Here is an 11,817-nt window from a genome sequence, read left to right as displayed (position 1 = left end):
CCCCGGCCGATAGAAAGCATTAGATCGGAAGCCTTACTCGTCACCGAAGATGAAATCTTAATGATCTCTTGAACCAATTAAATCTTGAACTCTTCTGCAAATCGAATCTTGAAAGATGGATGTGATTTGGTACTTACAGGTGGTTTTCTTGAAGACAAGATTGTCCTTTTTTTTTGGTGGTTTTGAAATGGTTTTGCTGGTAATTTTGGAATTTCTGGTGGTTTTTTTTTGAAGTAGTTGTCGATTTTACAGGCGGCGGCAGAATGAGTGGTTTCCGTCGACGGTGTGGGTTGTAGGTCTCCGACTTGCGTGCAGCAAATGTGACTAGGGAGAAGGTTATCGGGTGAGGGAGAAGACGAGCGTGGGTTAAATTCCTTTTCTATTTATTACAAAAGATTAAAAAAATTATATTAACATTGACAATAATTACCATCCAAATATAAACAAAGGGCATAATCGTAAGTTTTTTTAAATCAGTGGATGTATCAAAAGTGGCAGTGGAAGTATCAATTCCCTTTTTTTTAAAGCATAATATATAATTTCTTGGTCAAACAATAATTTTAGATGCTAAAGTAACGGTTCAAATGTATTTGGAGTTCTTAGTGAGCAAATAGATTAATGCTAAAAGGAGTGATAGATGTTTATTTGGAGTTCTTAGTAAGCACGTAAGATTAGTGTTAAAATGATGTTTTAAATTCAAATGTATGTAAGGATTATCAATCAATTATTTAATATGTTCAAAACTAGTCAGTAATTTTATTTTATAGTCTGAACTTTGAAGGACAAAGCCAAATTAATTTGTCAGGTGTTTGTGCAAATTTTACATAATCCTAGGGACCAATCAATTTTAAACTTCGTTTTACAGTCTAATGGTAAAACCTTTCAAAAGTCATTTATAGGCTACTGTAAGATTACATTACATCTTGGACTTTTCTTATTCTATAAAACCTTTAAAAAGCCATTTATAGGCTTTATCAAGGTAACAATTCCTCAATCTCAACTTCATATACACTAAATGTATCCTCCTTATTCTTCATCGTAAGGATTAATTCTAATAACTTTACCTTTCGTATATTAGTCTCTGTACTTGGTTGATTTCCAATCATTTTATAATCATGTACTAATCTTTGTAGTAATAGTAAACATACTTGCATAACAACCCATAACTATCCCTATGATGGATATACATACAATCATCACACAAATACCCCCACAATGGATATACTAACAGTCATCACTTGCAAGGTTCATTGTCATGCTTTAAATTTAGGGAATTTGCATAGCTTCGAGGTATCGCACGTCGCAAACTACATATTATAAGTCTTTTAGGGAATTTATCGATAAATGATAAATCGGCGTTTTGATATAAGGTTATTTAGGATAAACAACCGTAAGCAAATTTGTAGTAGGCATAACAAGGATCTCGTACATATACAGAACTCTGAAATCCAACTTTGTATAAAGAAGTTATGCTTATTCAAAGTTTCGTGATTAAAATGACACAGCTACGCGCGTCATAAAAGTGTATCGAAGATAGATTTCTTATTAGTCTAAGTAATCTAAACGAAAGTCATAGTGATCGTAAAATCAAGAGCGTACATATAGAGAATGCCCAAATCTGATTTCGTATGAGGAAGTTATGATTTTTTGAAGTTTCATGACAGTGCGGACACGGAAATCGAAATTCAAACCTGTTGATTGTTAGCCGAAATAATCTAAACGATAGTTGAAGATCTTGTGAATATGAGCCCATCAATATAAAGGCGATCGATAACGGACTTCGTACGAAAGAGTTATGAATTTTGCACGGACTTTAACAGTCTAAATTGGTCTAAATTTGAATTTTAGTTAGTGTGAGAAGTAGCTATTGAGACCTCAATGAAAGTTGTAGAGCTCATCTAGATTCTGAGGATATAAAGAACGTCGAAAACGAAGTTTGTATGTGAAATTTATGGTTGTTCGAAGATCTATGGGAATTTACTCGAACTAATGACATGGCAGCACCTAGTGGCGCCATATGGCATGGTCGATAACCCCTTCCTCCAAGAGACACAGTGACGTAGACCAAGGAGCAATTACACGTGTTACCATAGTTTGTTGACACGTGGCTACTTCTAGAAGGTGATGATGTGGATGAATCTGAGCGAGACATGTGGCGGAAGATGAATGGGCCAACTCCACTCTGAGGCGCGACACGCCTCTTGTCTGGGTGCAGCGCGCCCCTGTTCATCTTATATAAACCCTCAAATTTTAGCTTATTTCCTCACTAATTCACTCTCAAAACCTCTGGAATCCTTTCTGCACCCCTAACCCTGATACTCCCTAGTTCCCGACTAATTTAGTGAGACTCTAGAGAGTCTCGGAGCCCAGGGAAATAGGTCTTTCGGCTTCAGAGTTCTGCCCGCGCAATTTCCAGATTTTCGCTAAAATTTATGTAAGTTAAGATACACTTATATTATTTCAAGTGTAACTTATATTTACGTTCATAGTCGTTATTATGAACCTATAAATATGATTTATCAGTGATTCCACATCATTATACTAATTGATCCACTTATGATAATTATGTATGACCTAGATTTAATGAGGTGTTTAAAGTAGGATTTCTGTAACGCCTGTGTTTCCGGGCTTGCCATTTTTTGCAATGTAATAGTCTAGGTTAACCTTTGTAACCCGTTTTGAAATAATAGAAGTGTATTATTTGAGTATTATGTGTTTTGTGCTTAATTGCTTAATTATGTGGTTTGATTAATTAAGAATAAAAATAAGCGTCAAAATTTAAGTGTAAAATAAACTTGATATCTTTGGTTAATGTTGTAGTAGTTGAAACGAGGTTTCCGAAAATATATAGAACGCCCAAATCTGACTTCGTATGAGGAAGTTATGATTTATCGAAGTTTCGGCTTAGCGGTGTGCAGCCTGAAATACTCGATTTGAGATCGAGCGGGTTTTAGTCGAAACAATCTAAACGAGGATCGAAGGTCTCGTTGTTGGTATCGAAGCGATGAAAAGTTAGGCGAGAACGGACGTCAAACGAAGAAGTTATGAATTTATAACGAAGTTTTCTGTCCCGGCCTATTAAAAATAAATAATAAAAATAAAGTTAAAATTAGCCGACGGAGTCTAAACGAAAGTTGTAGAGCGTAGTCTCACCTTCGCGTGGATATAAAGAACATCGAAAACGGAGTTCGTATGAAGAAGATATGAATTTCCGAAGTTTATTAAATATTTTGTATTTAAATTTAATTGAAAAATCCGGTATTATCCGAGGACGAGTCATCGGACTCATCCGAAGTACGCCCCGCGTACTCGTGTATGCCCTGCGTACACCGAAGATGTCGACACTCGCAGCAAGTGGCTTTGGATGACGAACACAGTGATGAATTCGGACCAGTACGCCCCGCATACTGGCGTACGCCCCGCGTACTCCGAGGCTCCACCGTCCTATAAATAGGATGCGAGGGCAGCCGGTCTTTTGTTCATTTTCTCTCTTCTCTCTCCCGTTTTGCATCGTTTTGCGTGCCAGAAATACCCCGAAGCCCCGGTATTATTCTCGAGCCCCGAGGCAAGTCCCGAGATCCCGAAGATCCCGAGAAGTGCGGTTCCCGAGCCGAAGCTCTGCCCGCGAGAAGTTCGATTTTTGTGAAGATCTTCCAGATCTGCTAAGATTTACTACTTCTGCAAGTCGTAGTGCTGTCCGATCATCTTCTGATCAAGTGAGTGTATACTACCTTTCATAAACACAATAATAATACAAGTATGGTTTGAGTGTATTAAGTATATTGTTGTTTATATGTGTGAATGTGTATTCACTTTCTTCTATCTTATAGATCTGATTATTTCTCTATGAAATACGTGTTATGTGTGTGTGTGTCTCATCTGTTATGTGGAATATGTATTGATTAAAACATGCTATACAGGTTTTTAAACTATGTATAAAAATGTATATTTTTATCTACTAATATGTTGGGTAGAACATGGGTAGATAGTTGGTGTGTAATAAACAGATGAGAGGCCTCGTTGTTGTTTGATTTAGTCATCTAGCGGAGTTTAGATGACGACCACGGACTTTTCTAGACAGTCTTGTGGAAACATTAGCAGGTTCGCCACCTGTAGGTGTTAATGAACTTGGTTGTTCATTCGCTGTACTCCATCCCCCTCATGGTTGCCTTATTTGACTTATATTGCTGAGGAACCCCCGAAGCATGTGTTGTCGCCCCGATGAAATATTCTTAGACTAGGTCCCTTGTGTTAGTTATTTTAGGGACATAAAGTGAGAATAACGGGAATGGGTAATTGGGTTATTGTTGGTTGGTGGAAATTAAATATGATTATTTATTGTGGGTTGAAAACCCTATATGCTCACCAGGCTCCCAAGCCTGACCCACTAAGTTTTATTTGTATTACAGGAAGTGGCGCGAGGGCATAAGATGGATGAACCATCAAGTTGTTTTGTTTACAAGTCTGTATATGTATATATTTGTTGAATGACTTGTAATGTTATCGTTTATGCTTATTGGTCTGTATCGGAACATGACACCCCGAGTTTTGATTATATAATGAAAAATACATTTCTTTTATGAAATGCTTTGGTAAAAATTGTTTATCATGTTTTGTTTTTGGGAACAAATTCCGCAACTCTTTCAAATCAAAAGGATTTACTTTGAAAATATTTTAAAAGCATAAATGAAAATCGGTCTTTTCTGGCCGAGATTTTGGGGATGTCACAGTTGGTATCAGAGCATTAGTTTAAGCGAACTAGGAATTTGTAGGATTTCTAGACTTAAACTTAGAATGCTAAGTGGAATTTTGAGATGTGTGTTTGTTGTGTTTTAGACACGAGCACTAGTTTATTTTAGGAAAGTTTCCTAAAATGCTTTATGTGCTAAATGTTATATGTTGCCATATATGATATTATTTGTTCGGATCTATGGTCTGTTGCCGACCGGATCTAGAAACTTTATGTGTGTAGGATTCTAAGCGTGCGTCTACGATATTAGAACTAGCATGTAAACGTTTTCGGAGCGATAATGATGATTTGAATATCTATCGTGATTGAGGATCTAATTTCACCTTATTCGGTGTGTAGATCAAAATGGTGAGAACAATAAGTAGAGTTGGGAATGCTGATGAAAACAGGAATCAACCACCAGTGATTGAACAAGTACCTGTCGTAGCAGCAGCACCTGAGCCAATAACCATGGCTGGTGTGCAAATGATGATTCAGACAATGTTGGATCGTCAGATGGATGAAACTAGGCGGTTGCTTCAACAGAATCATGAAGAATTGTCAATTCGTGTGGAAGAGCCTGAATTAAATGAAGGGCACTCGGAAGGTGGAAACTTCAGTGGGTCTATTGGTCAAGCCAACCCACCGATAGTTAGGTAAAACAACCATGATGGAAGGAATGATGGAATGGGATGCAAGTACAAAGACTTTCTAACTTGCAAACCATCGACCTTCAATGGAAAGGAGGATCCAATTGGAGTTATGGATTGGATCTTCGAAATAGAGTTAGCCTTCATGACTTGTGGTTGCAGAGGCAAGTTACAGACTATCTATGCAGTGCGTCAGTTTCGAGGTGGAGCCATTCGTTGGTGGAACACTCTAGGGAAGACGTTGAGCCCTAATGAGCCACTACAATTGACATGGGCAGAGTTCTTGGTGCAGTTCAAGCGCAGATTCTGCTCGGCTCAAAATTTGTTGGAGTTGGAGAACAAGTTCCTGACATTGACGAAAGGCAGCATGTCAGTTGATGAATACACCAATAGCTTCACCGATAAGATGGAGTTTGCCTTGCGTATCGTCCCACACGAGTTGACAAAGGTGGACTGGTATGCGAAGGGACTCCCATGGGAGTATGAGGTGGCAGTACGTCAAGCACATACTATAGAGGCGGCTATCTGGGCTGCTAAGTCTGTTCAGAACATGATTAAGGGAAGAACCACCGACAAGGTTGAGGTGGGTGAGAAGAGAAAGTTTGAGGGAACATCTGGTTCCGGTAAGAAAAGCAAGTTTTCGAAATCCGATTCGAAAAAGTTTGGAGGAAAGGGAGGCGAAGCAAAGTGGTGTGATAAGTGTAAGAAAAAGCACTTTGGGAAATGTAGCGAGGATGTAACCTGCTACAAGTGTGGAAAGGTTGAACATTTTGCCAATGAGTGTCCGAACAACAAAAGGATGTGTTTTGGTTGTAATGAAGAGGGGCATATTTTGAAAGACTGTCCGAAGAAGAAGGAGGCAGCTAGGCCCAACATTCCACCAAAGCCGAAGGCGAGAGCCTTCCAGATGACACTTGAGGCCGCGAAAGATGAAGTTGATGTCGCTTCAGGTACCTTTCTCGTTAACGAATTACCTGCTCAAATTTTGTTTGATTCTGGAGCCAACTACTCCTTTATTTCGCATGAGTTTGGTAGAAAGCTAGCTTTGCCTGTTGATAGACTATATAATGCTTTATTAGTCGAAGTTGCTAATGGCAAGTTTGTACCTGTTAGCCATCGTATGAGAAACATCTTAATCGACCTTAATGGGAATAAGTTTCACGAGGAATTATTGCCTATCGAACTTAATGGTTTCGACATCGTGTTGGGAATGGATTGGCTTAGCGCCAATGATGTTGAGATTTTGTGCAAGAAGAAGATAGTTAAAGTAAACCCGCCTGGGAAGGATTCATTTATGGTGTATGGGGACAAACGCAGAGTGAATTCTGGAATCATTTCTTTAATGAAAGCCAGAAAGTGTTTGACCAAGGGATGTACATCATATTTAGCATTCGTGATCGATGCTAAGAAGGAAAAGAAGGTGATGCAGAGTATTCCAGTGGTGTGTGATTATCCGGAAGTGTTTCCCGAAGATCTTCCTGGATTACCACCTGATAGACAAGTAGAGTTCAGAATAGACTTGTTACCAGGAACCGCACCAATAGCAAAAGCACCTTACCGATTAGCACCGACGAAGATGAAGGAGCTGATGATGCAACTTCAGGAGTTATTGGACAAAGGTTTCATTAGACATAGTTGATCGCCCTGGGGAGCTCTGGTGTTATTCGTGAAGAAGAAAGATGGAAGTATGAGAATGTGCATCGATTACAGAGAGCTGAACAAGGCAACAATAAAGAATAGATATCCGTTGCCGAGGATTGATGACCTATTTGATCAATTGCAAGGTTCGAGCTATTTCTCGAAGATCGATCTAAGGTCAGGATATCATCAGCTAAAAGTAAGAGAGCAAGATATAGAGAAGACTGCATTCAGAACTAGATATGGACACTACGAGTTCTTGGTTATGTCGTTTGGACTTACCAATGCTCCGGCAACATTCATGGATTTAATGAATAGGGTTTGTAATCCTTTCCTTGATAAATCCGTGATAGTGTTCATAGACGACATTCTGATTTACTCGAAAAGCCAAGAGGAGCATGGCAGACACTTGCGAGAAGTGTTAGAAGTTTTGAAGCAGGAGAAGGTGTATGCAAAGTTCTCTAAGTGTGATTTTTGGATTCGTGAAGTCCAATTCTTGGGTCACGTGGTCAACCAAGAAGGGATAATGGTTGATCCAGCAAAGATTGAAGCTGTGATGAAGTGGGAACAACCGAAAAGTCCCAAGGAGGTCCGAAGCTTTTTAGGATTAGCCGGATATTACCGAAGGTTTACCTAAGGCTTTTCTTCGATTGCTACTCCATTAACAGCTTTGACCCACAAAGGAGCTACTTATGCAAGAGTGATAAGCATAAAGAAGCATTCGAGAAGCTAAAGAAGAAGCTATGCGAGGCACCGATACTTTCTTTACCCGATGGAGTTGAAGACTTCTTTGTTTATAGCGATGCGTCTGGGGTTGGATTGGGTTGTGTTTTAACCCAAAGAGAAAAGGTGATAGCATATGCGTCTCGATAGCTGAAGGAGCATGAAAAGAATTACCCGACTCATGATTTGGAGTTGGCAGCGGTAGTTTTCGCACTGAAAATATGGAGGCATTACCTCTATGGCACGAAGTGCAAACTTTTCACTAATCATAAGAGTCTCCAATATCTCTTTAATCAGAAAGAATTGAATATGAGGCAACGACGCTGGCTAGAGTTACTCAAGGACTACGACTGTGAGATACTTTACCACCCCGGTAAAGCTAATGTTGTTGCTGATGCTCTCAGTCGGAAAGTCAATCTTGAAAGGAAAAGGCCAAGAGCGTTGAGAATTGAAGTTGTCTCGACTATTTTGGAAAGTATAAAGAAAGCTCAAAGCGAAGCTTCTGAGAAGAATGACCGAAAGGAGGAACGTTTGGGCAAAACGTTGGTGTTCGGTGTAAACAGTCATGGACTGAAGGTGTTCCAAGATCGGATTTGGATACCTAAGACAGGAGGAGTCAGAGATCTTCTGATGGAAGAATCTCACAAGACCATGTACTCGATTCATCCTGGTAGCACTAAAATGTATAGGGACCTAAAACCCTACTACTGGTGGCCGACGATGAAGCTTGATGTTGCAAAGTATGTGGCTGAGTGTGACACTTGTGCGAGAGTCAAGACACAACATCAGAAACCGTATGGGAGTTTAGAACCATTGCCTGTGCCTATGGGTAAGTGGGAAGACATTGCTATGGATTTTGTCACTAAACTGCCCAGAACAAAGAATGGTCACGAAATGATTTGGGTGGTCGTTGATCGACTCACTAAGAGTGCGCATTTCATAGCAGCCAAGGAGAAATGGTCTATGGAAAAGCTTGCGAATTCTTACGTGAGGGAAATTGTGAGGCTTCACGGTGTTTCGTTAACGATTGTATCGGATCGTGATAGCCGTTTCACCTCAAGGTTTTGGAAAAGTCTACAAGAGGAAATGGGTACCAAGTTATGTTTAAGTACAACTTACCATCCGCAGACTGATGGTCAGAGGGAAAGAACAATACAAACACTTGAAGATATGCTAAGAGCATGTACCCTGGAATTCCTAGGTCATTGGGATGAACATTTACCATTGGTAGAATTTTCCTACAATAATAGTTTTCATTCAAGCATTAAGATGGCACCTTATCAAGCTTTGTATGGACAGAAGTGTCGTACGCCGTCTTGTTGGCTTGAGGCTGGGGAAAAGCAGTTTATGGGATCGGAGATGGTCCATCAAACTGCTGAAAAGTTGAAAATAATTAGAGAAAGAATGTTAGCAGCTCAAGATCGTCAAAAGAGCTATGCTGACAAGAAGCGAAGACCGATGACTTTTGAAATTTGAGATTCGGTTTTGCTTAAAGTCACGCCGTGGAAGGGACTTATAAGATTTGGTAAAAGGGGAAAGTTGAGTCCAAGGTTTATTGGACCGTTTAAAGTTCTTCAGAGGGTTGGGAACCAAGCTTACAAGCTCGAATTACCCGAAGAACTGAATGGAATTCACAACACTTTTCATGTGTGTTATTTGAGGAAGTTCACGGGAGAAGTTCCCGATATAATTCCAATTTCTGAATTGAGAATTGATGAGAACAAAAGGTTGATTGAAGAACCAGAGGCAATTATTGACCGAAAGACTAAGAAGTTGCGACGCAAAATGGTTGGGTTAGTGCTTGTCCAATGGAAACACACGAATGGGCCGAATCTCACCTGGGAGATGGAGAGTGACATGTTGAGTCGCTATCCGCATTTGTTTGCTGATGTGTGATTCCGGGGACGGAATCATTCTAAGGTGGAGAGAATTGTTACGCCTGTCTTTCCGGGCTTGCCATTTTTAGCAATGTAATAGTCTAGGTTAACCTTTGTAACCCGTTTTGAAATAATAGAAGTGTATTATTTGAGTATTATGTGTTTTGTGCTTAATTGCTTAATTATGTGGTTTGATTAATTAAGAATAAAAATAAGCGTCAAAATTTAAGTGTAAAATAAACTTGATATCTTTGGTTAATGTTGTAGTAGTTGAAACGAGGTTTCCGAAAATATATAGAACGCCCAAATCTGACTTCGTATGAGGAAGTTATGATTTATCGAAGTTTCGGCTTAGCGGTGTGCAGCCTGAAATACTCGATTTGAGATCGAGCGGGTTTTAGTCGAAACAATCTAAACGAGGATCGAAGGTCTCGTTGTTGGTATCGAAGCGATGAAAAGTTAGGCGAGAACGGACGTCAAACGAAGAAGTTATGAATTTATAACGAAGTTTTCTGTCCCGGCCTATTAAAAATAAATAATAAAAATAAAGTTAAAATTAGCCGACGGAGTCTAAACGAAAGTTGTAGAGCGTAGTCTCACCTTCGCGTGGATATAAAGAACGTCGAAAACGGAGTTCGTATGAAGAAGATATGAATTTCCGAAGTTTATTAAATATTTTGTATTTAAATTTAATTGAAAAATCCGGTATTATCCGAGGACGAGTCATCGGACTCATCCGAAGTACGCCCCGCGCACTCTTGTACGCCCCGCGTACACCGAAGATGTCGACACTCGCAGCAAGTGGCTTCGGATGACGAACGCAGTGACGAATTCGGACCAGTACGTCCCGCGTACTCCGAGGCTCCACCGTCCTATAAATAGGATGCGTGGGCAGCCGGTTCTTTTGTTCATTTTCTCTCTTCTCTCTCCCGTTTTGCATCGTTTTGCGTGCCAGAAATACCCCGAAGCCCCGGTATTATTCTCGAGCCCCGAGGCAAGTCCCGAGATCCCGAAGATCCCGAGAAGTGCGGTTCCCGAGCCGAAGCTCTGCCCGCGAGAAGTTCGATTTTCGTGAAGATCTTCCAGATCTGCTGAGATTTACTACTTCTGCAAGTCGTAGTGCTGTCCGATCATCTTCTGGTCAAGTGAGTGTATACTACCTTTCATAAACACAATAATAATACAAGTATGGTTTGAGTGTATTAAGTATATTGTTGTTTATATGTGTGAATGTGTATTCACTTTCTTCTATCTTATAGATCTGATTATTTCTCTATGAAATATGTGTTATGTGTGTGTGTGTGTCTCATCTGTTATGTGGAATATGTATTGATTAAAACATGCTATACAGGTTTTTAAACTATGTATAAAAATGTATATTTTTATCTACTAATATGTTGGGTAGAACATGGGTAGATAGTTGGTGTGTAATAAACAGATGAGAGGCCTCGTTGTTGTTTGATTTAGTCATCTAGCGGAGTTTAGATGACGACCACAGACTTTTCTAGACAGTCTTGTGGAAACATTAGCAGGTTCGCCACCTGTAGGTGTTAATGAACTTGGCTGTTCATTCGCTGTACTCCATCCCCCTCATGGTTGCGTTATTTGACTTATATTGCTGAGGAACCCCCGAAGCATGTGTTGTCGCCCCGATGAAATATTCTTAGACTAGGTCCATTGTGTTAGTTATTTTAGGGACATAAAGTGAGAATAACGGGAATGGGTAATTGGGTTATTGTTGGTTGGTGGAAATTAAATATGATTATTTATTGTGGGTTGAAAACCCTATATGCTCACCAGGCTCCCAAGCCTGACCCACTAAGTTTTATTTGTATTACAGGAAGTGGCGCGAGGGCATAAGATGGATGAACCATCAAGTTGTTTTGTTTACAAGTCTGTATATGTATATATTTGTTGAATGACTTGTAATGTTATCGTTTATGCTTATTGGTCTGTATCGGAACATGACACCCCGAGTTTTGATTATATAATGAAAAATACATTTCTTTTATGAAATGCTTTGGTAAAAATTGTTTATCATGTTTTGTTTTTGGGAACAAATTCCGCAACTCTTTCAAATCAAAAGGATTTACTCTGAAAATATTTTAAAAGCATAAATGAAAATCGGTCTTTTCTGGGCGAGATTTTGGGGATGTCACAATTTCCCAACAGTATACTATGTATACCAAATGGACCCTAC

Source organism: Lactuca serriola, chromosome 3 (genome assembly GCF_051521515.1).
Source record: "Lactuca serriola cultivar US96UC23 chromosome 3, Lser_US96UC23_V15, whole genome shotgun sequence".
Lineage (NCBI taxonomy): Eukaryota > Viridiplantae > Streptophyta > Magnoliopsida > Asterales > Asteraceae > Lactuca > Lactuca serriola.
The sequence above is the reverse complement of the archived record's forward strand: the minus strand, read 5'-3'. Positions refer to the sequence as shown.